This window comes from Panthera leo, chromosome C2 (genome assembly GCF_018350215.1).
Source record: "Panthera leo isolate Ple1 chromosome C2, P.leo_Ple1_pat1.1, whole genome shotgun sequence".
Classification (NCBI taxonomy): domain Eukaryota; kingdom Metazoa; phylum Chordata; class Mammalia; order Carnivora; family Felidae; genus Panthera; species Panthera leo.
This window is the reverse complement of record NC_056687.1, coordinates 4203333-4230061: the sequence shown is the minus strand read 5'-3', so window position 1 is coordinate 4230061 and position 26729 is coordinate 4203333. Positions and strand designations below refer to the sequence as shown.

At 58.3% G+C, this 26729-nt stretch overlaps 1 long non-coding RNA gene across 3 annotated transcripts; it reads left to right on the top strand.

Moving 5' to 3' along the window:
- The first annotated feature begins 16762 nt into the window (after window positions 1-16762).
- Window positions 16763-24045, top strand: LOC122230072. Of its 3 annotated transcripts, none has more exons than XR_006207271.1 (4): window positions 16763-17041; window positions 18689-18800; window positions 19429-19664; window positions 23844-24045. It is a non-coding gene; the product is annotated as an uncharacterized LOC122230072 (long non-coding RNA). The 3 variants fall into 3 exon arrangements; XR_006207269.1 differs by lacking the exon at window positions 23844-24045 and adding an exon at window positions 20500-20868; XR_006207270.1 differs by lacking the exon at window positions 23844-24045 and adding an exon at window positions 20500-20868 and having other exon boundaries at window positions 19336-19664.
- Window positions 24046-26729: the final 2684 nt, after the last annotated feature.

The window sequence follows — 26729 nt, the reverse complement described above, 5'->3', positions numbered from 1 at the left end:
ACAGGCTTTGACAGACCTCAAGTGGGTGATGTGGAGCCCCTCAGTGAGATAGTCTGTGACCTTGGGGGAGTTTGGGCCCGCCAGGAAGTGGTCATCCCCCTGGGCATTTAGGTTTCTTTGAAGAGGCCGCCTCCTCTCCGCTTTCAGGCACTGCCTCCGGTCCCCTCCAGCCCTGCAGGCGAGGAAGCAAGGCAGGCCACTGGTGGGTCCGCGCCCACTGGGAGAGGGCTGGTCCCACAGGGGAGGGATGCTGAGCCCCGGGCCTGGGGACAGGGCCGGCCCCTCCCGGCGGGTCTGCTGCCTGCCAGGAGGCCGTGACCACCATCGAATCACCCACTCTTGGGCTAAGCACCGGGTGTCCGCTTCTTGAGACCCCTTGACAGAGCTGTGGCCTCATCTCCGAGTGTAGGGACATGTGGCAAAGCCAGGACTCCAGCGTGCGTCCTTCGGCCCCCCACCCCCGGCCACGAGGCCCCCTCGGGGGGGTCAGAGCCCGGCCCCGAACAGGCCGGAACCATCTTTCCCCAGGTTGGGGCCATGTGCCCTGAGGGATCAGAGCGGGGCAGGGCCCAAACCACTGTGTCCATTTCCCATTTCAACAGCCTTCTGGGTGTTTCCCAAGCGCATTTAGGGAGATGACTCAGTCCACAGAAGGGAACACTCACAGGGAACTCAGGCTGCAAAGGAAGGTGTGGGTGCTCTTTCCTCACTGCAGGGTTTCCAGGGGGAGGCCCTGCCCCCCCCCCCAGCCCCCGCCCTCCGGGTAGCCTGCCCCCCACCCCAGGGGGCCTCCTGCCGGCCAGGCCAAAGGCTGAAAATAGTCCCACCCTGCAGCCGGAATCATTACCGCCCTGCGTTCCACAGCAGGCATCAGCGCGTTGACAAGGGAAGCCACTGTGTCCTCCGCTGTCCCCCACGCGGCCTCTCGTGGGCAGAGGGGAACCTTTCAAACCGGAGGGCGGGTGCTGGACTCACGCCGCGGCTCCAAAAGCAAGGTCGGGCCAGACTCTGGTCGCAACCACGTCCTGGGAGCGGAGCTAACACGATGCTGTGTTTTTCGAGCGCCTAGCATTTCCGTGTCGTCTCGGAGCAAAGCGGATCCTCGACAATAGAGATCAAACAAATTTGATCTACAAAGCGGTTCTTTACTTGGCAAGGCAAGTTCTTAGCGAGCAAAACACTGTTTTGTTTTTTAAGTCTATTTATTTATTTTGAGAAGGGGGAGGGGCAGAGAGAGAGGGGGAGACAGGATCCCAAGCAGGCTCCGAGCTGTCAGGGCAGAGCCCGATGCGGGCCTCGAACCCACGAGCCCCGTGAGGTCATGACCTGAGCCGAAACCAAGAGTCGGACGCTTAACCGACTGAGCCCCCCAGGCGGCCCACAGGCAAACCTTTGGAGTCCTGAAGACACACTCAGTTTCTCAGAATGTTGACGGACACAGAACTATGTGATGAACTAGAACAGATGACCAGGTGTAACGTGACCCTCGTTCAAGGCCATGTTTAGGAGAGTCTCATCTCCCCTGCACTCAGTGGATTCGCTCCCTGTGCTGGTGGGCTGGCAACAGTAGAAATTTATTCTCTCGAAGTTCTGGAAATTAGAACTTCAAAATCAGCATCGTGTTCTCTCTGAAGCCTTAGGTGGGGCCCCTGCCTCGGCTTTGCCAGCTCCCGGCGGCCCCAGCCATCCTTGGTGCTCGGGGCTGATAGACATGTGACTCCAATGGCGGGGCGTCTCCACCCGCTATCCTCACGCGTGCGCCTCTGTGCATGTGTGTCCCTGTCCGGCTCCCCGTCTACGAGGACGCCAGTCACGTTCTTTCAGTACTGTCGTCACAACCCCACTTTCATTCGCTCGCCTCTGTGAACGCCCTGTCTTTATTTTTTTATTTATTGTTGAGACAGAGAGAGACAGAGCATGAACAGGGGAGGGGCAGAGAGAGAGGCAGACACAGAACAAGAAGCAGGCTCCAGGCTCTGAGCCATCAGCCCAGAGCCCGACGCGGGGCTCGAACCCACGAACCGTGAGATCATGACCTGAGCCGAAGTCGGACGCTTAACGACTGAGCCACCCAGGCGCCCCTGTGAACGCCCTGTCTTTAAACAGAGTCACGTTCGGACATGGGAGAGTCAGGATCTCAACATACCCTTCAGGACACATACTTCAAGCGACCGCATGGCCCGTTTGCTAATAGAGGAGAGGAGGGCAGGGAAGGAAGGGGGGAGAAAGGGGGAGCTGGCGGCAGGGAGGGAGCTCCCTGGTTCGTTTTTGTGCTTTCGTGCCAATAAAACACGCCAGGCAGACGGAACACGGCCTGTGACCACGAACAGGGCACAAAGTCACGCCTGCCAGAGCCGAGGCCGTAAGAATGTTCAACGAAGGAGAGCTCACGCCTTCTTGTGATTTGTCTCGAGAGCGATTCGGGTCGAAACTCGATCCAGCCGTGTCTCCGTGTGGGTCATGTTCTAGGTGGGGCGGCAGGTCACTGACCCGGGAATGCGATCTCCGCCGATGGGCCTCCCCGGGCACGGCACACCCCTCGGTCGGCGACCTTCTCGGGGGGTCAAGGTTAAAGGCGGGGAGTTCCTGACTCTAACCTCGGGGCACGCGCTGTGGAAACAGCTGTTTCGGTCCACGAAGCCGCCTGCCAGGTCCCGGCTTTCTGAGCTGTCGTCCTGTCTGAGGTCTCGAAGCCAGGACCCCGGAAATTGGTACCTGGAGAAAATGTGTGCGAACGAGGCCAGGTGGGCCGGCCGTCCCTCCGGCGCTCGGATAATTCAGACCTCGAGGCTCCGCTTTGAGCGCCTTCTGTTCCAGAACGGCCTTGAACCGGCCAAGGTCCCGGCCACTGGACGCTGAGCCACATCAGACATGGTGACACCTGCCAGCTCGAAGCTGGGCTCCGCGGGGCCACTGCGGATCCAGCCACACGGAGACCGTTGCCGCCGGCCGATTTGTCTCTGGTCTTTCTTCTGTTTTCAGCTCCCTCCTCGCGGCCATCGCGGGGCCCTGTCCTTGCAGGGGCCTCAAGGGCACCGGGTTCCCTCCCGTGAGGACCCTGCAGGCCGGCCGGAAGCAGCTGCACATGCCTGCTTGTCCCAAGCAGAGCCTGGGCCCACGTGCGGGCGTTGAGGGACCCCAGGGACGCCAAGCAAGGGGAGGGGCTGGGAAAAAGGAGGAGGACACAGGGGTGGGTACCGAGGGCGGGATCCCCGGGGCGTCTGCGGGGAAGAGGGCCCCTCAGGGGGTCAGGGGAGGGTGGGCAGGGAGCCGCCTGGCCCGTCCCTCCCTGTCTCCCAGAGTCGAGACGGCGGATTCCCGCATTTCCAGGTAGCACCTGAAGGCCAGGTGGGCCCCGTGGTGGGGGCCCCGAGCCCCCCTGCACCCCGACTTTGTTCTGAGCCCATATCCCGGCAACCTGCACAGTGTGGGTATTTGCACACCGTACCCAATGTGGCTAAAACTACCAGCACCCCACGGCTCTCACTGGGGCCGAAGACTGTCCCGGGTCCTCCCTCTCCACCACCTGCGTCCTCCCTCCCCCCCCCGCCCCCGTGCCTTGGCGTCCCTTCCCATCCTGCCCGTCACTACCCAGGACCACAGCTCGTCACCACTGTCCCCGGGGGCTCGGCAAAGCTGAAGACACCCCTCCCTGAGGCCGCAGAGGACCCCAGGCCCGTGTCCCCGAGCCATCTGCCGGCCCCCAGCCTTCCAGGACAGGAGCCTCCTGCCCAGCTGTACCGAACGAGCGCCCACGCGGCCCGTGGTAACGTAAAATACTCACTCGCTGCGTACGTGCCGTGTGCCCGAGACACCTCACACCTTACTTCACTATCGTCCCAGAAGGCCTGCAAGGTAGGCATCTGTCAGCCCCGTTGTCAGAGGAAGGCACGGGGTTCAGAGGGGCCGGCGTCTCACCAAACCCCACGGAGCCCGTGCGAGGCAGGGCGGTTCCGCACACGGGGCCGTCTTTCTCCTCCTCGCAGCCCGACGGAGCCTGGACGTGGAGCCACGTGACCTGCAGACAGCCTGCCAGGACCCACGGAGGGCACGCCCCGCGTGGGTGCGTGCGTGGGTGTGCCCTACGTGTGCACACACGTGCAAGCGTGCACGCGTGCTTAGCGAGCTGAGGAAGAACCACACATTCTTCACGGGGGCGCCTGGGTGGCTCAGTCGGTTGAGCGTCCGACGTGATATCTGCTCAGGTCAGGATCTCCAAGTCCGTGAGATCAAGCCCCACATTGGGCTCTGCCCTGAGTGTGGAGCCTGCTTGGGATCCTCTCTCTCCTCTCTCTCTCTCTGCCCCTCCCCCAGCTCGCTTTCACAATAAATGAAGAAATGAACTTAAAAAAACAAAAGACGGAAGAACCACCTCATGACTGTGCTTTGGTTGACATTCAAACCTACACGGGCACAAAAGTCTTACAAACGCGCCGTCACCCCGACCCGGCCCTCAGGGGAGAGCTGGCTGGGCTGTACGAAGTCGCGTGTGCGTAGAAGCATGTGTGGGTGTGCTCGCGACCCCAAGCTCAAGCCCTGGTCTTTAAATAAGGATGTTCACAAGTGTGACCCAAACGTGCCTTTGACAGCCTCCTGACATCCCCCGGGGCATCCAATGCCCGTCTAGATGCCCGTGTGTGGACCCCCAGCCCCCACTCCTGGCCCCAGAGCCTGGTGAACTGGGAACGCTATCTTACTTAGGGTGGAACTCGACCTCAAAACCACGAAAGTGCCTCCCAGGAGAGGGTCCTGAAGCTTCTCTGGGGCCCTCTGCCCGACAGTTTCGGTGGGAAGTCCCAGTTTCTAAGCACACAATTTAAGAATGGCCAAGTACCTTCTAGAACATCACGCTCCGGAACGCTGCACAACTGCTGAAGGTTACATGAGCAGAGAACGCAGAAGGGGCGTCGTGTGGGGACCGGGGTGTCCGCTGAGCAGGTGCACGCTGCGTCTGCCCTCGGGGCCACGTTCCCTTCGAATCCCAGGGGCCGAGCCGGGAACACACGACTCGTCTCTCCGGCTCCTGGCCTCACTGGACCCAGACAAGGGGGGGCACCGGCGGGAGCTGGAGGGCAAGCCGGGCTCCAGCCGTCACGAACCGGGCTCCTGTTCTAGATTGGGGGGTGGGGTGGAGGGAAAGCGGACGGGAACCTTGGTCCCTGGTCCCTGGCAGCATCCATCCCTCAGTCTCTCGAGCCAGAGGCAGGGGGACAGCGCTGGGGATGCTGATCTCTAGGCTATGCTCCCCCCACCCAGGGCTGCCAGATTTGTGGGGCGGAAAGGATGCCCTGTGAAGCTTGAACTTGAGTTCCAGATAACAAGCATCGAGGGGGACGTTCACATACGAAGGTGAATGTTACTTACCTAGGACCACGTATAACTGGAGGTTCTAAATGTTATCTGGTATCGCACTGCTCCTTTGCCATCAGGCGGCCAGTTCCCCGCATTAAACACGTTTCAAATATGGAGAGACGCTTTGGATTTCCTAGTGGGAACCCTGGCCGGAAACACGTGAAATGTTCATAGCGCTTACCCCCCCCCCCCCGTCAGTGCCCTTGCAAGTTCATTTTCATGTTCTTATTTACCCTTTTCTGTAGTTTCTAACCTTTTCCCACCAACGTCTATCTCGTAGGAAATATTTCGTGATGTCTCCCTCGTCTTTGGCACTGGAGTCTCAAAGGGCAGCTTCCGTGGGCTTGGGCGCAGGGTGGCGGGGGGGGGGAGTAGACTTTGGCAGCTATGGGTCCCAGGGTCACGTGAATAATTAACCCTCATGTGGGGCCTCGGGGGCCTGATGAGGACCTGGCCCACAGAGATCAGAGATCGGGCTACACTGGCAGCTGCTTCTGGGTCCTGCTCTGACCTCTGGGCTCCTGGGCTCGAGCAGCGCCTGGGGCTGGGACCGGTCTGGGGTGGGGAGGGAGACACCACAGCCCCAGGGAGGGAGGGAGCCCAGCCCCCCCCCCCCCCCCGGCTCTGTCCGCGCACACCTTTCCAAGGCCACCTCCTAGGGTGCCGTGTCCCCTCCCGGCCCCAGCGGCTGCCCGCAGTCACAGGGCAGTCAGGGTCGCCGTGGACAGATGCAAACCTTGCATCTGACCACTTCCACCGCCAGAAGCCCTCTGGCCACTCCGGTGTCCCCTCCGGGACCTTCCCCAGGGAGGGCGCCGGCCCCGGCTTCCCAAGGCCCTGCACCCCTCCCGCCTGGGGCTGAGGAGCAGGCCTCCTGCGGGGAACCAGTGACAAATCGGTGACCCTTCTGACTTCCCAGCAGGTCACAAACTGAACTAGACTCTAGAGAAAAAAACTGGACACAAATACACTAAACTGTTAACTGTCCTCATCTCTGGGTTCTGGGTGTGGAGGGGGCTTTTCGTGCCTTGTTTATACTTTTCTATATTTTCTCATTGTTTTTTCAGCCAACGTCAATTTTTTTCCCTGCCCCCTCCCCTTTCTGCCCACGGTGACCATCCCCATCCGAGCAGACAGATCATTCTGTCTCCTATGCTGAGCCAGTTCCTGGGCTGGGGGCAGGTGCCAGGCTGCAGCTGGTGCCTGAGAGATGGGGGGGGAGTAGTGGGAGGGTTAGGGGTACCATGTGACGGGGGTGATGAGGGTAAGGGGGAAGAGGAGGGGGAGCAGGAGGAAGTAAGGAAGGGAGGGGGTGGGGAGAGGATACGTGTGTGTGAGAGAGAGAGAATATGTGGGTGTGTGCACACGTGAGTGTGAGCCTGTATGTGCCCATGCATGTGAGTCGGTGCCTGCTGTGGGGGAGGGAGACACAGGCTGTTTGCAGCAGAGACTGGAAGCTTCAGGAAGCCCCCGACCCTGTTCCTATGTCTTTAAAGTGCTTGAATGTTCAGCAGAGGCTACGTGACCAGCTGGCCAGCGGAAGGTGAAGTTGCAGAGGGCTTCTGGACAAGCCCCTTTGCCACCAGCTCCTCCTTCCTGCACTGGATGCTGTCCTGGGAGGATGTGATGCCTGGAGCCCCTGCAGCCATCTTGCCACTGTGAGGAAAGCCAAGAAAATCTCACCAACTCCGTGCTCTCCTTCCACACTGTCTGAGACGATTGAAACGATTGCTTTGGCCTCTGAGAGGAATTCTCCTATTTGCAGCCAACGGCGGCCTCGCCACCACCCTGACCGGGGCCAGCCTGCTGACAGGCAAAGCTAGGAGGCCTGCTCTCTGAACTTGGTCATTCTGGGCAGAATCTGGCTCTGAGCCCTGGCCTGACACCTTCACGGCACGGTGGGAGAAATGACAACTTTGTTCCTGGAGCCTTCCTCACCTCCCCCTTCCCTACGAGCCGCAACCTGCTGTTTGGGTGACGCTTCCTGGTTGCCAGGGGGACCAGGACACCTGCAGTGGAGGCTGACCTTCCGGTGGGGTGCAAGGTTCAGCCCTGAGCGGGGGAGGGGAAGCAGAAGCCCCGACTTCTCTTCAGGAACCCGATTGTTAATCATTCACACTCGGCACTCATTTGTCCCTCAAGGCCACCTTCCTGGTCCTCCCAAGTCCTTTTTCTCTGGCTCCTGAGTGCACCCCAGCAGGGGGGCCTGGGCCGGCTCAGCACCCCAGGACGTGCAAGGTGGGGCTCCAGGCCCGCGCCCCGTCTCACCCCCACCCTGTGCGACAGGACCAAGGCAGCGGGGCTGGCAGCACAGGGGTTGTTTCGGGCGCCTTCCACCTGCCTGCCAACCTCCAGGCAACGCAGCGGGCGGGCGACGCCGTCCCCTCCTACCACCGAGGTCCCTGCTGCCCCCGCCCGGCAGGACGAGGAAGGCTCTTCACGCGAATGGTCCTCGAAATTTAGGTCGCGTTGCCTTTGCGGATTTGGGTTGCTTTCCGAATGATACAAGAGCGGTCCCTGAAAGTAACTTAAATCAGCATCGAGGGTTTGCAGGAGTAGCTTTCGCTTCGCTCTGTCTTGACGTGACCCGAGAGCAGGCATTCGCTACGGCAGCCGTAACAAGGCGGCACGGGCTGCAGGCTCGTGCAACAGACGTCTGTTCTCTCCCGGCCCCGCAGGCTCAGAGTCCAAGGTCAAGGTGTCCTAGGATTGCTTCTTCCACTGCGCGTAATCTTTGCAAAGTTCAGCCGTGTGGCACGCGTCGATGCTCAACTCCTCTTCCTGGCCGAGTAACACTCCGTTGTGTGGACAGACCACACGGCGTCTATCCATTTCCTAGGTGCCGGACATTCAGGAGGTTTCCCCTTCTTGCCTGTGGCGAATACGGCTGCTGTGGGCGTGCACGCAGGGCTTGTGTGGGCCTCGCGGGTCATCTCTCTCGGGGGTGGGTCCACTACGACTAAGACATTCAGCACCTTCTCCTGTGCTTAGTGGCCACCTTCGTAGCTTCTCCGGAGAAAGCAGCAATGAGTTGGAAAATAATCAGGCAGCCCCAGAGGCAGCGGGGTGTGGGCGAAGCAGCCGGGGCTCCGGAGGCTGGATCCCTGGGTTTTAACGGGTCCTCTGAGCCGGCTGGAAAGTCTGGAGCCAGACACATCCCTCTCTGAGGTTCCTGGCAAGCAAACCGGAACCACAGGAAACTCCCGGAATGCTGGCAGGTTAGATAGAGGCAGCGCAGGTCTAGAATCGGGTGCTAAGTAGGTGCTTGCCGAGTAGGTGTGATTCTTGGGAGGCCCGGCAGGCTGTGGGGAGAGCGAGTGACTCTTGATCTCGGGGCTGTGAGTTCGAGCCCCACGTCGGGCTTGGAGCTTACTTAAGAATGAATAAATACCGATCAAAATTAAATGAAATAAATGGGTCGTTCTTTATCATCACGAGGCGAACGAGGCCTGGAACACGTTTGTGTCGGACTTTTCAGCAACTGCTCGGCTTGCTCCCAAAGGACGCCGAGATCGGAGACCTTCGGCACAGACCGGCACCCAGGATGGCACCCTCTGGTCACGCCGCCCGGTGCGGGGGCTCTGCCCGGCCCCGTGGGGTGCGGTTGGGCGTTAGCCCGGCTGGGCTGTCGTCTGCAGGCTCTGGAGGAGAATCTCCTTCTGAGCTCACCCACACCCTGGGGGTGCAGGCCTGAGGTCCCCGTGTCCCTGCTGCCAGTGCTGAGGGCCGCTCTCAGCCCCCGGCGGCCACCCACACCCCGTGACCCCTAGTGTCCCCATCCTCAGTGCCGGCAGTGGGGACTCGCCCCTCGTGTTGATCCTTCTCACACTTCCTTTCCACCATTTTTTATACAAAAATTTTTTTTAATGTTTATTTTTGAGAGAGAGAGAGAGAGAGAGAGAGAGACAGAGCCTGAGCGGGGGAGGGGTAGAGAGAGGGAGACAGAACAAGAAGCAGGCTCCAGGCTCCGAGCTGTCGCCACAGAGCCCGACGCGGGGCTCGAACCCACGAACCGTGAGATCATGACCTGGGCCGAAATCAAGAGTCGGACACTTAGCCGACTGAGCCACCCAGGGACCCAAATTATTTTTTTTTTAGTTTTTATTTATTTATTTTGAGAGAGAGAGAGAGAGATTGAGCAGAGGAGGAGCAGAGAGAGAAAGGGAGAGAAAATCCCAGGCAGGCTCCATAATATCAGCTTGGAGCCCGACTCCAGGCTCGAACTCACGAACCGTGAGATCACGTACTCGAGCCGAAACCAAGATGGGGGGGGCCCAGCCGACTGAGCCGCCCAGGCCCTCCCCTTCCCTACTTCAAACCTCTGACTTCGCTTCTCCCGACCTCTAGACCGGGACCCCGAGGGCTCACGTGATCGCGTCAGGCGTGCCTGACTCAACGCCCCACTTTAGGGTCCACTGATCTGGGACCTTAATTACACGCGCAAAGCCCCCGCAGCGGCACTGAGGCTGGTTTGTTGTTGCAACAGCCGGAGAAGGGGTGTGTGCGCCCGCGGCCGGGAGCCGTGCGGCCATCTCCGAGTCCCCCCGGCACCAGGCACGTACAGGGGTGGAGAGTCCCGCCTGCACTCCACGTCCAGTGTAGACGGGACACCACGCGGGACGGAAAGTCGATCCCAGATAAATCCGGTTTGTGCTTAGAGTGCTGGAGGGTCAGGGTTCCACACGTGCACACACACACACACACACACACACACACACCATCCTTCCCTCCTGCTTCTCAATGAATGTGAAAGTTCATTATCCAAACCCCCTCCTCAAAGCAAAGTGCATCAAAGTCCCTTGCTCTAGCTCCTGCCCCAGCACCTGCCCCGGGTCACCACACGCTCCTTTCCGTCCCTGCCCCCCGCCCCCCCAAGCCCCCGCCTTGTAACAATCCGTCCGCCTGGCACATGCCAGAAAGAGAAAGACTTGCCTCCCACTGGGAGGGGCCCCCATCTGGGGGATTCTTTGGTGCTTTGGGGGACAGATGTCTGGGGAGACGCCCTCGCTGCTCCCTTCAATGCGGACCCGCGGGAAAGTGCCATCAGGTGACCAGGCACATCCTCCCAGGGGGTCCAAGGCGTGGGGAGGGGAGGCTTCCTGGAGAGAGTGGCCCTGCCCCTCGGGGAGGAAGGGGGGCAGGGCTGCGGGCCGGATGCACCAGGCGGAGGGGACGGATGTACGATGTACGAGCCAGGCTGCCGGACCCCCAGGGGCTGGGATGGAGGGTCTGGGACGGTGACCAGCGGTGGGGCCGGAGACGGGCTGGAGGGGGAGGACGTTGTGGGCCAAAGAGGCCGATGAAGGGCCTGCGGGGGCTTCAGGCCTCGGGGTGAGAGTCCGGTTCCCTCAGGGTCTGCTGGCTGCTGTGGGGACACAGGCCCAGAGGGGGCAAGACAGAGGAACACGGGAGCCCTCGCGCCTCTTGGAGGGACCGCCAGGCTGCGTCCTGAGTTAACCTCACGAGCTGATTCGTGCTCACAGGAAGGAGGAGGCCCCAGTTCCCACAGCGCAGGAAGGAGATGCCCTCGACCAGTGGCCGACGGGAGCTGAGTGCTCCCTGTGGACCCGGGTTGTCCTTCACTGTCCGCACCCAGAATCCGTGGAATCCCGCCGCCCCCGTCATGCGGTCCGCCCCCTCCTGACCCCCTCCCGGCCTCTCTCAGCCCATCGGCCACGTGGCCGGGCGCGGCCCCGGTGTCCCTGTCCCAGCGCTCACCGCGGGGCGCCAGCCTCGGCGCCCTGGGGCCGTGTCTCCTTGGACCCCATCACCCTGACGGCGCCCCCAAAGGCCTCCCCTCTGGAGACCAAAGACAGAAACAAGCGACTAAGGGACCCAACATCTTGAAGAGAATCCTGATCTCCTCGTTCTCTGTCCACTTTTGCCAATAGCAATGAATGTATTCTTTGTAACACAGGTAACGTGACCTCTTCGCCAATAGAGTCATGGTATGTGTGGATTGCGGCTAAGCCTGCCGAATAAACCCACTTGGGAGAAATCCAAATTGTGGAGCGTTTGGAAACAAAGTTTTCTACTTTCCAAATTACCAAGCTTTACTAGGAAGACATTCCATAAATAAGGTTGCCAGCTAAAATACAAGGCACCAAGTTAAATGTGAATTTCAGATAAAAAACTATTTTTAGCATATGCATTCATACCTAATAAAGTATAAGTATAGATTATAAATATTCATAAGTTACTTGTAAATTTTTATAAGTCCCATGCAATGCTTAAAACCATGAATAATTTTTATGATACAAATTTCGAATAAAATGTTAGTAAAAATGAGAATTTTAAGGGTTTTTTAAAAATGTTTATTTATTTTGAAAGAGAGAGAGAGAGAGAGCAGGGGAAAGGGGCAGAGAGAGGGAAAGAGAGTCCCGAGCAGGCTCCACACTGTCAGTGCAGAGCCTGACGTGGGGCTCGATTCCCAAAACCGTGAAAGCATGACCCGAGCTGAAATCAAGAGTCAGATGCTTACCCAACCGAGCTGCCCAGGCACCCCGAGAATTTTAAGTTTTAATACAAATTCATAAGCTGTATTATTGATAACTTTTGAATACTGTCTTATGCAATGTTTGGAACATACTTACACTAAAAAAATGATTCATTGTTTCTCTGAAATTCAAATGTAACCGGGCACCTTGTTCTTTCTTATCCTGTGTTTTTATTTGCTAAGCCTGCAAGCAGCCTTAACAAGCCAGCAATGCTTAGGGATGGGCCTGCCCTTTGTAAGGACGGGGGGACCCCGCAATCCCGCCCACATTTTTCACATGCTGGGCACTGTGGGCTACACAGGGGTCAGCCCCGGGTCTCCCCAAAACCAACACCTCATGCCTTTGACCGCACTCCTCTCTGTGGGTGAGAAGCCCAGGTCCGGGCTCCCACCGCTGTGCCTGGTTCCTGAAGCACAGTCAGGGTCCTCGGTGGGGACAGACAGAATGGCCACCGCCTCCTCGGCCCCTGGGAATGGTGGCATTGGCTTCTGTTTTAATGAACAAGGTCAAGGCAAGTTGGCCCCTGGCTCCGATGCCCTGACTCTGGCAGGCCCCCAGAAGCTTCCTTCCAAGGGGAGGGGGGACCCCAGGGAGCCCTTCCCCTGGGCTGACAGTGCAGAGAGGCCCCGTGAGGACAGCGGGGAGGCCACTTGAAGGTCGGGGCCGGCCCGCCCCAGGAAGGCCTTGCTTGGGTAGGTCTAGGTGACAGTTTCCTGTGGCACGTCCCAACAGGCCACACCAGCTTTGATAAACGAGGGAAAAATGCGCCCAGTTAGGTAGAAGCGGTTCTGGTGCCTCGCGAGCCCAGCAGCTGTGTGGTTATCTGTGCTAACCCCTCCCTCCAGATGCTTCTCTGCAGATAGGAAGTGTGGCCCGGCACCACGGGTACCCCTGGGGAAACCAGTCCCTTCTGTCCCCTGAGCTTACCTGGATGCCAAGCGAGGACAATGACACTCATCCAGTGGAAGGGGCACCCAGTAGGAGCCTGGGTTGAGCGATTTAGCAATCCTGTGCTGCCCTGGGCACACAAGGCTGCTTAGAAGGGGAAGGGGAATATGACCTCTAATTTCATGTGTCAGGCTAGCTGGGCCAAGGTGCCCAGACATTTGGCCAAACGTTATTCTGGATGTTACTGTGATGGTGCTTTAGGATGAGATTAACATTTGAATTAATTCAAAGTCAAGCAGATTGCCCTCCATAATGGGGGTGGGCCGTGTCCAATCAGTTGAAGGAGTAAATAGAGCCAAAGGCTGACTTCCCCTGAAGTAGAGGGCATGTTGCCAGCAGCTGTCCTTCGGATCTGGACCACAACATTGGGTCCTCCTCGGGTCCGCAATCTTCCGGCCCCGTGCAGCTTTGGGACCCGGCAGCCTCCGTAATTGTGTGAGCTGATTCCTTCCAACAAACCTCGTAATATTTATATACCCGCATCCTCTTGCTATGTTTCTCTGGAGAGCCCTGGCAAACACGGAGTCTCGGGGGGGCTGAGCTGCTCTTTTCCCCACAACCAGGAAGGAGGCCAAGCCCTTGACAGGTGTTGGTGACGAGCATCAGCCACACAGGTCCCCAGGCCGGTCAGAGCTCACAGAAGCCTTCTGGAAGGGTCAGATTTGAGCGAAATAACCTGAAAGACTCTCCCTGAATATGCCAGCCCCACCTCTCCGTCCTCAACATCGCCACGGCCAGGGCGTGGTGGTCGTGACGGCCGCAGCTAATAGTCACCAGGAAGCACGCCCCCAAAAGCTCTGTGCCAACCTCCTCGGCCTTTTGGGGAGTGTTTTTGTTTTGCCGTTTTAGAAGCACTGCCCCAAAAGGTGTGGTTTGGGGGCCCGCTGCCTGAGCCACCCCTTTCCCACGAAGATAAAGCTCCCATGGTGGAGTTGGCCTGGGGAGGTAGCCTCGCGGGGAGCGTGGAAATGGCAGGAGCGCAGGGTGGGGACGGGGGACCTGAACACCACCCCGGTGTGAGCCCCTCTCTCCAGTCCAGAGAAGCCGGGTCCTGAGAGCTCGTGGATCTGCTGGGAAGAATCCAGAAAAGGCCAGGAGGCTCACTCCTCATTAGCACCTCATTCGCATGCTGGGGCCACAGGAAGGGATGCTGTTCTAAGCCACTGCCCAGCCGGCCCCCCAAAAGGGTCCAGAACTCACTCTGGGGTGACCCCAGGTGGCTCCCTGTGTCCCCACAGCACCATTTCCCACCAGCATCAAGGTGACTCCCAGCAGCCGGGCCCTGAGACACCCCAGCGCGCTGGCCCCCCAGGACTGTCACCCAGCAGCCACCCGAAGGCTGGCTCCCCGGGCCGGGGACCTCTGAGCCTCCTCCCTTCCCTCTTCCCAAAGCCGGCTGTCTTCACCACCCGACGTCCCTCAGAAGGTGACCAGAGGCGCAGGGAAGTCAGTGAACTCGGCGACACTGCCCTTTCTAACCAAGAGGACAGGAGGTGACCCCCGGTGCTCGGCAGGAACGCAGTCCTGCGCGAGGACCATCTACCCAAGGACAGGGGAGGCGGATGAAAGAGTGAACGCTTTAGTCTGGCTTCTTTGCGCCGCGTAGCGGGCCTAGCTGGCTTCTGTGACGGTGACGCACCTAGAAAAGCAACTGGGCAAATCACAAAACAAGAGAGAAGTCAGTGTGGAGAACGGGAGCACCCGGGCTCGGTTCCTGGCGAGCCAACTCACCCACCGCCTCGTTGGCAGGACGGAAGCAAACGGTGACACGCCGGCCATTTGCTGGCACTGCTTCGGGTTCCGGCTGGCGCGGCCCTCGCTTCTGTTGAGCTTTTCTTTGCTTGGAGAGCAGGGGGAGGGGTGGGGGGAGAGGGAGGGAGAGAGAGAATCCCGGGCGGGGCTCGAACCCACGAACGGCGAGACCACGAGCTGAGCAGAAACCAAGAGCTGGGCGCTTAACCGACTGAGCCACCCGGGCGCCCCCACCCCCGTTTTTAAAAAATTTATTGAGGTGATATGCACACAAGATCCAGCATCATCCCCAGTCACGGCTTCCATCCAGCTCGCACATTCCCACCCTCCAAAGCGAAACCCTCGACCCGTTCAGCCGCGTCTCCTCATCCGCCTCCCCGGGCACCTGCCCAACGCCAACCTCGTCTCACGGATTTGCCTGTTCTGGACGCTTCGCGCACATCGAATCAGGTAACATGTGACCTTCCGTGTCTGTCGCCCGTCCTCAGGACTCCGTCCCTTTCACGGCTGATAATACTCCAGCGTCCGGACGGAGCACATTTGTTCGTCCGTCCGCCCGCTGAGGCACATGGGGCTGTCTCCCCTCCGGGCCGTCGGGAACAGCACCCAGAGCATGTGCGCCTGTATTTCTTTGAGTCTTTGTTTGCAATTCTTTTGAGCCATGTGCCTGCAACAGCGCTTCACGGTTCATGAAACTTTAGACCCGCTCAGTGTCCCGGCATCGCGACTGGACCAAGGGCACCAGGTCAGGAATGGCAGGGGCAGGCCACAGCCTTGACCGAGCGCTGTGCTCTCTCCCTGCGGCGGCCACCGGAACGATAAAGGTCCCCGTGCCTTCTGCCGCCCCCCAAGCTAGGTTTGCCCACGCGCCCAGGCACCTGGAGGAGGCCCGGGTAGGGTCTGATCCCCGGTCCCAGGCAAAGGCCTTTGCTTCCTGGGGAGGCTAATCCGAAGTCTGGGTGGAGAAAGGGGAGCACGAGGAACGAGCTCATTTGGGAAGTCCCGCCCAGTTACTCAGCATCGAGTAAACATCGGTTGTTCCCACTCGGGGCTAAAGGGACGAGGAGGAAAGTTCCCTGGTCATGCTGCCTTCCCGAGAAGCCACCACGAGGGCAGAGGTTTAGCTGCGTGGAGAGAGAAAGTCGCCGTGGATTCATCACAAAGTCAGGCGACCGGTTCTAAATCAATGCGGTGGGCCTCGGGGTCCACTGAGGTGCACGTCAGCCGGCCGTCACTGATCCGCACCCCCCCTCCTCCCGCCCGACAGCGGGGAAGCTCCCAGCACCTGCCCCGTCACACGCACCGGGAGATGCACAAAACAGCTCGTGTTAATGGCGAAAGTCAAGGCAGTTGCCCTGAAAAGTGACAACGGATCCCCTTGACTCTGGTACTTTGGGGAACCCCCCCCCAGAGAGAAGGCCACAGCTTCTGGGCCCACGGCCGGCCCACCCCGAGCCAGCTCTCCCACGCAGGTGGCCACGGTCCAATCTCACCGCCCTCTCTTCCAGCGCTCGCCCATCACAGGCTCACACCGCCATTGGTTCGCTTTTCCTGTTTGACGTTTTAGGTATTAATTTCCGAAGGCGGAAGACGGCGTTCGTAACAACCTCGCCCACGCCCACAGCCACCCCGTGAGTCCTATCGCCGAGAATGAAATCAAACTTCACTGCGTATACATCGCTCGGATGGTCAGTTATGAGGCGACGCGCCCCTGGCTTGTGTGGACTGGAATGGGAACTTTCTACCACACGGCTAGGAAGGTTGTACGAAATGGGAGGTTCCTTTTAAATGATTAGCTAAACATAGCAGGAAGGAAAGGACCAGACTCTCCAGAGGCTAATAGAGACATGAAGACCAGCACCGTCCCCTACGAGGGGGCTTGGGCCGAACGTCTCAGGGGCAGGACGTAAGGCCTGGAGCTATGGCCGCACCTGACCCCCTTGAAGGGCCCCTGAGGAAACACACCCACCTAAGGCATATCTGTCTCAGCCTGTGCCCCAGATGGAAAGCAATTCCCCTTGAGAATTTTGTCTTGTTGGGTCTGTCCCTTTCCCGGCCCTAAAATCCCCATAAGAGTGATCACAGGGCGACCCCGAGCCTTACAAACACGAATCTCTTACAAACACGTCCTCGGCCCAGGCACATACGTTTCCCACAGGCACGGCCCTGCCGAACATGAGCTCACAATCCAAAATTATGACACACGAGGAGACGGTCGACCGGCAGGCCTGATAAACAGAGAGATGAGATTCCTGAGACCCTCAGGCAACAAGATGATCAGATAACGGCTTTAAGTAAACACATTTCAAATGATGACAGGTGTAAAGCTAAGACCTGAACACGGGACACGTGCTGAACAACGCAAGGCAGATTTGGAAGGAATGAAGTCGAGCTCCTGGAAATGAAACACAGTGAGTGAAAGCAAAATGCCCATGGACGGCTCACTACGGAACAGACTTATCTTGAAGTCAGCTCCACTCTGCAGCTAGAAGGTTCGGCTCCCGCGTGGTAGTGGGCGGTGCAGAGAGCAGCGCAGGGGGAAGGGAGCTCGGAACGTGGGCGGGACGCTGAGGCTTAAAGGAGAAAGTTAGGGCACTTGCCTCAGAATGTTGCCGGCACTGTTTGGCTTCTGGCTTCTGCTTTGTTGTCTAGAAGCCTGATGCTGTGGGTTTAAGTCCCGCCCCGGGGAGCTGCGGGAGGGCCTCTGAGCGCCCTCCTGCTGTTCCAGGGCGTGGCGCCAGTGCTGTGCGTGCTATCCGGCCAGGGATGCTCTGCGCACCTGCCACCTCCACGTGACCGCCCTGTCCTGTAGCCTGGGGGCGTTTCCTCTCCGTCCCGGCCCTCCTGTCACAGGGATGCTGGAATGATTCTGACTTTCCCTTCCTGAAGAGTCTTCTCTCATCACATTTACAAATTTTTCAACTTCTGTCCTCTAAATGTGTGTGCACGCACACATTCCCGTCCTGCTTTCCATCTACTTAAAATGTCCTGTTTTGGGGGCACCTGGGTGACTCAGTCGGTTAAGCGTCCGACTTGGGCTCAGGTCATGATCTCGCGGTCCGTGAGTTCGGGCCCCGCCTCGGGCTCTGTGCTGACAGCTCGGAGCCTGGAGCCTGCTTCCGATTCTGTGTCTCCCTCTCTCTCTGCCCCTCCTCTACTCACACTTTGTCTCTCTCTCTCTCTCTCTCTCTCAAAAATAAACATTAAAAAAATGTTTTTAATTTTTTTTTAACGTTTATTTACTTTTGAGGCAGAGAGAGACCAGAGCATGAACAGCGGAGGGTCAGAGAGAGGGAGACACAGAATCGGAAACAGGCTCCAGGCTCTGAGCTGTCAGCCCAGAGCCCGACGCGGGGCTCGAACTCACGGACCGCGAGATCATGACCTGAGCCGAAGTCGATCGCTTAACCGACTGAGCCACTCAGGCGCCCCCTCAAAATTTTTTTAAATGTCCTGTTTTCTCTCTGAAATGCTTATAGATTTTACAAATTTCTCTTCTGATCCATGCTTTGTCTCCATTTTCTTCCCCCCTCAGCCCCCCCACCCCACCCCCGGCTTGGTTGGTGGCTTGGGGTGGTGTCTTTGTCTCCCCGCGAGGGGCATTCTTTGCGTCTAGTGGGTTCCCCGCTTATTTCCCAGACATGAGTTAGTAACCGATGTTTGGAGACCCTGTGTGCACAGGTGGGCCCATCCATCTGGGCGGCTCTGCGGGATGATGGGGGCGTGGCCTCTGCCCGCCTGGGCTGGAGGGCTCCTCCCCCCTGCAGGAGCTGGGTGCTGACAGAGGGGTGAAGGCTGGAGAGCCAGCTGGCCCGGTTCTCCCCTTCACGGAATCCACCTGATTTCCTCCACTGAGCCCCTTCCCCAGCCCCCCTCCAGATGTGCCAGAGTCGTTGGGTCAGGCGCATCCAGATTCAAGCCGGTCCCGTCCTTGCAGTGGGGCAGGGAGAGAGCCGGCAGCGGCGCAGGGCAGGGTGGGGAGAGGCCTGGTCTAACTGCTCCCCGAAAGGCGGCCAGCAGTCCCCACCTCTGCCCCGGGCGTCTCCTCGGCCTTCACCCCGAAAGTATTCCTGCCAGATCCAGGGGTCAAACAGTCACTCTGTCGGGTGGCTAGACATTTTCCGCATGCTTGTTCTCAGGCTCTGGGCTTCTCATCGCGGACGAGAAGGAAGAGTCCGCAGACCGCACAGCCGGCTGACGGACCCATGCCGTCTCCCGCGTGCTGTCCCCCAGGCCCAGGGCCGTCCACAGGTGACAACATCCAGACACAGGCTGGGATCCGCCTCACCAGCTGGACCAGGCAGGCCCCTCCGCGTCCGGCTGGAGGGAAATACAGCGTATCTTCCGCCATTTCCGTGAAAGGGTGTTTCCAAGCTCCCACCTTGGGATGCGTCCGTCGGTGCCCTCCCTCCCCCAGATCTGCTCCCCTCTCCCCCCTTCCCATCCACCCTGGAAAGACCAGCTCCAGCTGGCCCCTGTCTCCCCTCTCTGAGCTCGCAGAGCCAGGATGTGGGAGCCGCCTGTCCTCCACCCCGCTGGCATCATCCCACGTCACTCGCCTCTCCTTCCCCCCAACTAAAGCGTCACCACCCCGAAGGCGCGGACGGGGTCTCACACGGCCCTGCGCCCTCCCCAGGGACAGCCGTCACGAGGCAAGTCCCTCCCCATCTGGCTTCATCCCTGGGAGGCACAGGAGAGGCAGAGGCGGGGAAGGTTCTCTCCTGGGAAGCTGGTCGGCCTTCATCAAGGAGCAGGGCCTTCACTGTGTGTCGCCTCTTTCCCCCAGCTGCCCAGGGAGGACAGGAAGAAAAACGAGGTCCCGTGGCCGCAGCCCCGGAGGGGACAGCTGCCACCGCCGAGGTCTCCTTTCTGCCCACAGGCCACCTCCCCCCCAACCCCCAGCCCCTCCTGGTCCTCCCAGTGGGACGGCTGGGCCAGGCAGTGAGGGGGAAGGAAGACACCCGCAGGGAGACGGAGTTCTGTTTGGCTGTCACAGAGGGACGGAGGCTTGACGAACCCGCCCGGCTCCCTGGGGCAGCACCACTCACGCTTTGGGAGGAACCACGCACGACTATATTTCCTCTTTTAACTGAACATACCCCGGCGTGGAAACCGGTAAGCAAGAGCATCTCCTGTCCGGCGGCCGGCTTGCTTTTGTCTCTTCCTAGCGCATCACAGAGCCCGAGGAGGGGCTCGAACTCCCGAACCACGAGATCATGACCTGAGCCCAAGTCGCTCGACCGAATGAGCCCCCCAGGCGCCCCGAGGCAGACATTTTAAATGTAGAGTTTAGCACTTTCCGTTAACCGGGGAGACAACTTAGTCTTTGTTAGTCTCTTCGTCCCCATGGCCCGCAGCAGCTGCCTCCCTAGGAGGCTCCAGAATGTTCTTCCCCTCCTGTGCTCAGCAGAGTGGCTACCTGAGCCAGGGGACTGTTCCTGCAGGCCTTTCCCTCTTATCCGGTGGCTTCTTCCCTTCGATTAGGAGGGCGGCCTTGCGGGTCCCGCTGGGGTGAGGAGCACTGTCCCCAACCCGTCCCCTCAGCAGGGAGCCCGGCCGGTGCTGGGATGCTGGCTCTTTGCCTCCCCTTCCGGGCACTGGCACCTGGGGCCTGTCCCCCACCTCTGATGCATCTAGCAGGTGGCCCCCAGATTGTCTCTGTGACCCACCTGCTGCGGCTTCAAAGCCATCGGGCAGCGACTGCCTTATTGGGCTTCTAGCCAACACCTTTCCAGAACACTCAGTCCCCTTCTCCCAGGGTTCTGAGAGGGGCTCTCTGGATCGGGGAGCCTACTATCTGTTTCCCTGAGAAAAGGCAAAGGCACACACCCCACACGGCTCCAAATCACTCACAGCTGGCTGCGGGTGTTCTGTGGACGCTCCACAGAGGGCCCCCCGTGTGGGGACACCGGTGGCTGTCACCACCCAGCCTCTAGCCCACCTTTTCCAGTAGGAGCATCTCGACCTTCCTTTGGGAAACTACCAACCCCACGTTCGGGGATGAGATCAACCAGGCTGGGCCAGAACATCCTCTTCCCCTGCCTGCCATGATTGCTGTTGAGGGTGGACACAGCCAGGGAGCCGGGCCGCCATATTGCGAACGTCCTGAGATACCATGAACTGCAAGATGCCCCATTATCTTAAACACCTCCAAAGGAGAAAATATGCTGCCAGTTTCAATTGTACAACGCCATCAACTCTCACAGCTGTTAAAACGCAGGGGTGGTGGGGGAAGGGCGTCTAAGAATCTATGAATGATGCTTGGGGATTGGGAAAGGAAAACTATTGGGAGAAAAAGCTCTTCTACTGGGATCCTTGAGCCAAGACTGTTTAGGCTTGGAGATTTCGGGCCATTTTTGGCCCAGCGGTAAAGCCAACATCAAGGGGAGGTAACACTGTGAACGCCTGGGTCCAGCCATTCCTGACCCTGGGTTTTCATGAGGTAGTACGCTTTCTTTGCCCGTGTGGCCCACATCCGTGACTAGTACCGTTCCGTGGAACAGACTGCCCATCCGGTGCCTCTCTTCACGTAAGAGACAACAGTGCCGCTGTCCGCCTGATCTCAGATGTTAGAGCGCAGCCACAGGAGACGGGCCCGGAGGCCTCACACAGAGCGTCCAGTGCAGGGCCCGTATGGGGACGTTCTGAACTCCTGATTCCCATGATAATTGAGAATAAAGGAAGGGAGGGAGGGAGGGAGGGAGGAAGGAAGGGAGGAAGGAAAGAAGGAAGGAAGGAAGGGAGGGAGGGAGGGAGGGAGGAAGGAAGGGAGGGAAGGGAGGGAGGGAGGGAGGGAGGGAGGAGGGAGGGAGGGACGGAGGGAAGGGAGGAAGGGAGGAAGGGAGGGAGGGAGGGAGGAAGGAAGGGAGGGAAGGGAGGGAGGGAGGGAGGGAGGGAGGAGGGAGGAAGGAAAGAAGGAAGGAAGGGAGGGAGGGAGGGAGGGAGGGAAGGGAGGGAGGGAGGGAGGGAGGAGGGAGGAAGGAAAGAAGGAAGGAAGGAAGGGAGGGAGGGAGGGAGGGAGGGAGGGAGGAAGGGAGGGAAGGGAGGGAGGGAGGGAGGGAAGAGGGAGGGAGGGACAGAGGGAAGGGAGGAAGGGAGGAAGGGAGGGAGGGAGGGAGGGAGGAAGGAAGGGAGGAAGGAAAGAAGGAAGGAAGGAAGGGAGGGAGGGAGGGAGGGAGGGAGGGAGGAGGGAGGGAGGGAGGGAGGAAGGAAGGAAGGAAGGAAGGAAGGGGAGGAAGGAAGGAAGGAAGGGGAGGAAGGAAGGAAGGAAGGAGAGGAAGGAAGGAAGGAAGGAAGGGGAGGAAGGAAGGAAGGAAGGAAGGAAGGAAGGAAGGAAGGAAGGGGAGGAAGGAAGGAAGGAAGGAAGGAAGGGAGGAAGGAAAGAAGGAAGGAAGGGAGGGAGGGAGGGAGGGAGGAAGGAAGGGAGGGAGGGAGGGAGGGAGGGAGGGAAGGGAGGGGGGGAGGGAGGAGGGAGGGAGGGAGGAGGGAAGGAAGGAAGGAAGGAAGGGAGGGAGGAGGGAGGGAGGGAGGGGAGGAAGGAAGGAAGGAAGGAAGGGAGGGAGGAAGGGAGGGAGGGAGGGGAGGAAGGAAGGAAGGGAGGAAGGGAGGGGAGGAAAACTTGTCCAGGGTTAAGAGTCTATGTTTCCAAGAACACGGCCACCCAAGCGTAAGCTCGGGGCAAGGATCCTCTCTCCTCCGATGTCAACGTCTACAAAGCCCGCCCGCTCCCTTTCTGCTCCCTTTCTGCTGAGGTGTCAACAAGAAGCCTTAATAACACCGCCCGCCCCGCCCACGCTTTTGTGATCAGCAGCCAGTGAAATGCCTCTGGCAAACAGAGTCCTGGAGAACTGGATTCAGGTTCAGTGACCTGGATAAAGAGGGTGACTTGGCTAATCAGCGCTGGGGGTGGGGCAGTCAAGTGCCAAACCAGTTGTTTGCTAAGGAAGCCAGGTGTCCAACCCCTCTGTGGCTTCAGGCGTGTGTCGAGAAAGGAGATGTGCTGGCAACGAAGTCACAGTGCACCTGAGCCCAGGGGCCCGCGCCTCTCACTTGGCCGGGGGTGAGCGGGGACGGGCATAGGAAGGAACCCAGCACTCACACTCGGGTCCTCCGTGCCCGGCTCTGTGGAGTGTGAACCGTGGCAGATCTTAACGAGAGGCTGGGGCCGAGACCTTTGCTTGCCAGGTGGTCCCCAACCTGAATATCCTGGTCGATCACCAGAGTGTGTTTGGTGCCGTGTCCCCCCGCCCTGCCCCCTGGTTTTGACATCATCCCAGGCTGCGGTGAGCGGGACAGTCTGTGAACTTTAAGGTCAGTGCACGACGGTGCTGCTCTGTGCCTGCTCATGGCTTCTCTTCTCGAACCTACCGTCTCCCCCTCTCAGAGCTGCCGAAGAAAGGCTGGTATGCCTTTCTGATGCTGCTCAGGGCTGGGGCCCGGGAGGGACTAGCCCCAGGGCAACAGCAGGGCACTTGAACTATAAGACCCACCCCTTTGTTTCCTTCCGGGGAACGAAGGCGCAGCTTTTTCTTAAAGTAGAGGGTCTAAGAGAAAAGTTCATGGCGCCCTGAAACCCGAAGATGCTCCTAAATGAAACAGCATGGAATAGAGATCAGAGGGGAAGCGCGGGGGGGGGGGGGAATGCCCAAATTCTCGGAGACAGGAAGGAGGAAAAATGTAACGTTAAGCCAAGTAGCAGAGTCTTCAGAAAAAAACTTCCTTAAGTCTTGATTCCGGGCATAAAACTCTGTAAAAGGAATCCTCATTCTGTGGGGCTGGGGAACGTGGCCGGTGCACTAGGGGGCAAGAGAACCCTGGCCGGCTCAGCCCGTGTGAAGGGACAGAGGCTGAGGCAGCAGCCAGCGTGGCAGGAAGGGGTATCACACACGCGGGGGCTGAGCAAACGTGCACGTATGCTCAGGACCACGAGGACTAACCTCCTCACCATCAGAGGAAATAGACCCAAATATGGATAAGCTGGAAGAAACCCTGGGGTGTTAGATTGTAGTTGAAGGCACTGATGTGAAATTATGCTTCTCAATAAGATACATGGATCTGAGGAGGCCTGGGTGGCTCAGTTGGTTAGGTGTCCGACTTCGGCTCAAGTTATGATCTCCCGGTTTGTGGGTTCAAATCCCACATCAGGCTCGCTGCTGTCAGCACAGATCCCGCTTTAGATCCTGTGTCCCCCTCTCTCTACTCCTCCCCCGCTCATTCTCTCTCTCCCCGCCCCCCACAAAATAAATAAACTTGAAGGAAAAAAAAGACACACAGATCTCACACACTCTTTCCCAGATCTGTCTGCCAAGCCTGGAGGGAATGGCAGTCCTGGAACAATGAACGCATCCAACCCCTGGATCTTGGTATCCAAACTCTCGTGTCAGAAAGCGAGAGGGGCTCAAACAACGACCGGGATGCATCAAAGGGACACAACAGCTGGCACGGGGCACTCGAATTGGCCAAACTGGGGGTCGTTTGAACACGCAAATAAATGACAATAATGAAGTAGAACCCCCTGATTAAATGGGAATCCATGACTGCATACCGAAGCAAAAAATTAAGAAGGGAGAAGGGAAAGATCTGCTTTATACCCAGTATCCCTCCCATCTGTGGTATTTGCACCAAAAATACATCACTAAAAAAATCCTGAGAATTAAGACAAACCCATATTGAGGACTTTCTACAAAATAACTGTACTTCCCCCCAAAAGGAAAAACTATAAAAGAGAAGACTGAGGAACAGAGGACCGAAGACTCAACAGTCAGGATAATAAAATTGGGGGGAAGGGGGTGGTTCCTGAGCCAGAAAGAGGGAAGGAGGATTCGCTTGTTGCTCCCAGTGGTAGTTTTTTTCTGTAAAGAACATTTTTGAGACAGTCAACGAAATTTGGGGATTTGTGGATTAGATGGTAGTATTGTATCAATATTAATTTCCTAGTTTTGATTGGTACAATGTGGTTATATAGAAAGTCCTTATTTAGGGGGAATACATATTGAAGTATTTAGGGGTCATGGGACACACTGTCTGCAATGTATTCAGACAGATGGGTGGATGGAGAGGTATATGGACAGATGGATGGATGGACGGATGGAGGGAGGGAGGGGTGGGCAGGTGGGTGGCCAGGCAGATGGATGGATGGATGGATAGGTGGGTGGATGGATGGATGGATGGACAGAGGGAGGGAGGGAGGGATGGGCAGGTGGGTGGCCAGGCAGATGGATGGATGGATGGATGGATGGATGGATGGATGGATGGATGGATGGAAGGATGGATGGCTGAATGGCTGGCTGGCTGGATGGAAGGATGGATGGGTGGATAGATGGATGGATGGTGGGTGGGTGGATGGATGGATGATGGGTGGGTGGATGGTAAGTGGATGGATGGATGGATGGATGGATGGACGGATGGAGGGATGGGCAGGTGGGTGGCCAGGCAGATGGATAGATGGATGGATGGATGGATGGATGGATGGATGGATGGATGGAGGGGCAGGTGGGTGGCCAGGCAGATGGATGGATGGATAGATGGACGGAGGGAGGGAGGGAGGGATGGGCAGGTGGGTGGCCAGGCAGATGGATGGATGGATGGATAAAATGGGCAGGTGAATGCATGGGTATGTGGGCAGATGGATGAGAAAGAAAAGAGAATGATCAAGCTAATGAGGTAAATGTAGGTGAATGGGGACCCTGGGTAACAGGTACACCAGAGTGCTACGTATTATAACTTTCCTATAACTTGAAACGATGTCAAAATGTAAGTTTAACAAATAAAGATAAGAATTATAAACACTTAAAAACACATAAAAACACTGGCGTGAGGAACTTGTTCTACCAAGGTGAGATCATCTCTCTGCTGGTTCACACATGCAGAAGGGCCGAGCTAAGGAGGCAGGAAGCCTGGGGCCACCCTCCACTTCCTTTCTCCCCTCATGCCACAGGTTAATTCAGAGCACCCAGACTACCCTTCTAGAAGGGCATCTCCAACCACATGACTGCCTGAACTGAATTCTCTGGTTTTCCCAAATCAGATTGCTTGCACTCATTTATAAGAAAAAGTCGTCTCGCGGACTCCAAGAGTAGAAGAGGACTTCGTTTTATTGACATTGAACAGAACTGTCTTCCACACATTCTATACAACGGTAGCATATTGGAGGGAACGCAGGAGGCATATTAAAACATAGCCAGTTCTAAGCGGTACGGATATTTCCTGTCATAGAAAAGAAGTATCCTGCCCACAGATTCACATTAACATACACGGTACATTAACATCAATCTCGGTATCGCGCACCAGGCCACAGCACATGTCTGCACACAGGCTCACGCCCTGCGGCAAACCTAGTCCACAGTGTTCAGGGGGCACCACGGGGGGCACCACAGGGGACACGGGAGACACGGAAGGAACACGGCTAGGATCGCGTCTTTTACATCCAAGAGCGTGCCGCCTCGGGGGTGACATCGTAAGGCCAAGGCTCCCGCACAACGCAGGCGTTTGTCCGGCAGGTCAGAGAACTCCTAAGACCCCAGGACACTAGCATTCCGCACGGATAACCACCGCAGCACACATCAGAGTGGGAAAGAAACCCCCGGCTGAGCGGGGCTCGTCTAGCTAAATAACACTGACGTCCCGAACCGAAACGATGAAGTATGAACGTTGTCTTGACACAGTTCGCGCCAGGGTTCCAAACGCCTCTCGGGCAACAAGGAACGACGGCCAGTAGCACCGTCGGGGTGCGCGTGCGGCCCCCGCGACCGCTGAGCGGAGGGCAAACTCGGATGTGAAAGGGCCGGTCGGATTTGCTGTCCGTTCGCTTTTCAAAACCAACTCTTCACAAACCGGACGACCCGCCGACGCGGACTTTTTTAACAGGTTTAAAGCAACAGGCGATTCCGCGTTCGTCTATTGAAGGTAGCCTACGAGACAAGAATTCCACTAAAACTTCCGGAAACAGGCTCTTCCGCCTGCCGCTGGGTACGCAGATAAAAGGACACGGCGCCTCCCGCTCCCGCCTCCCCAGAAGCTGCGCTCCGAGCGGCCCCAGGTGGCTCGGCTGAGGCCGGGGTGAACTGCGCCCCACCCACGGCTTTGCCACCGACGGACCCACAGTAGGAGCAAGACACGCAACGAAATGATTCCGACCCGTCTCCCCCCCCCCCCCCCCCCCCCCCCCCCCGCGGAAGGCGG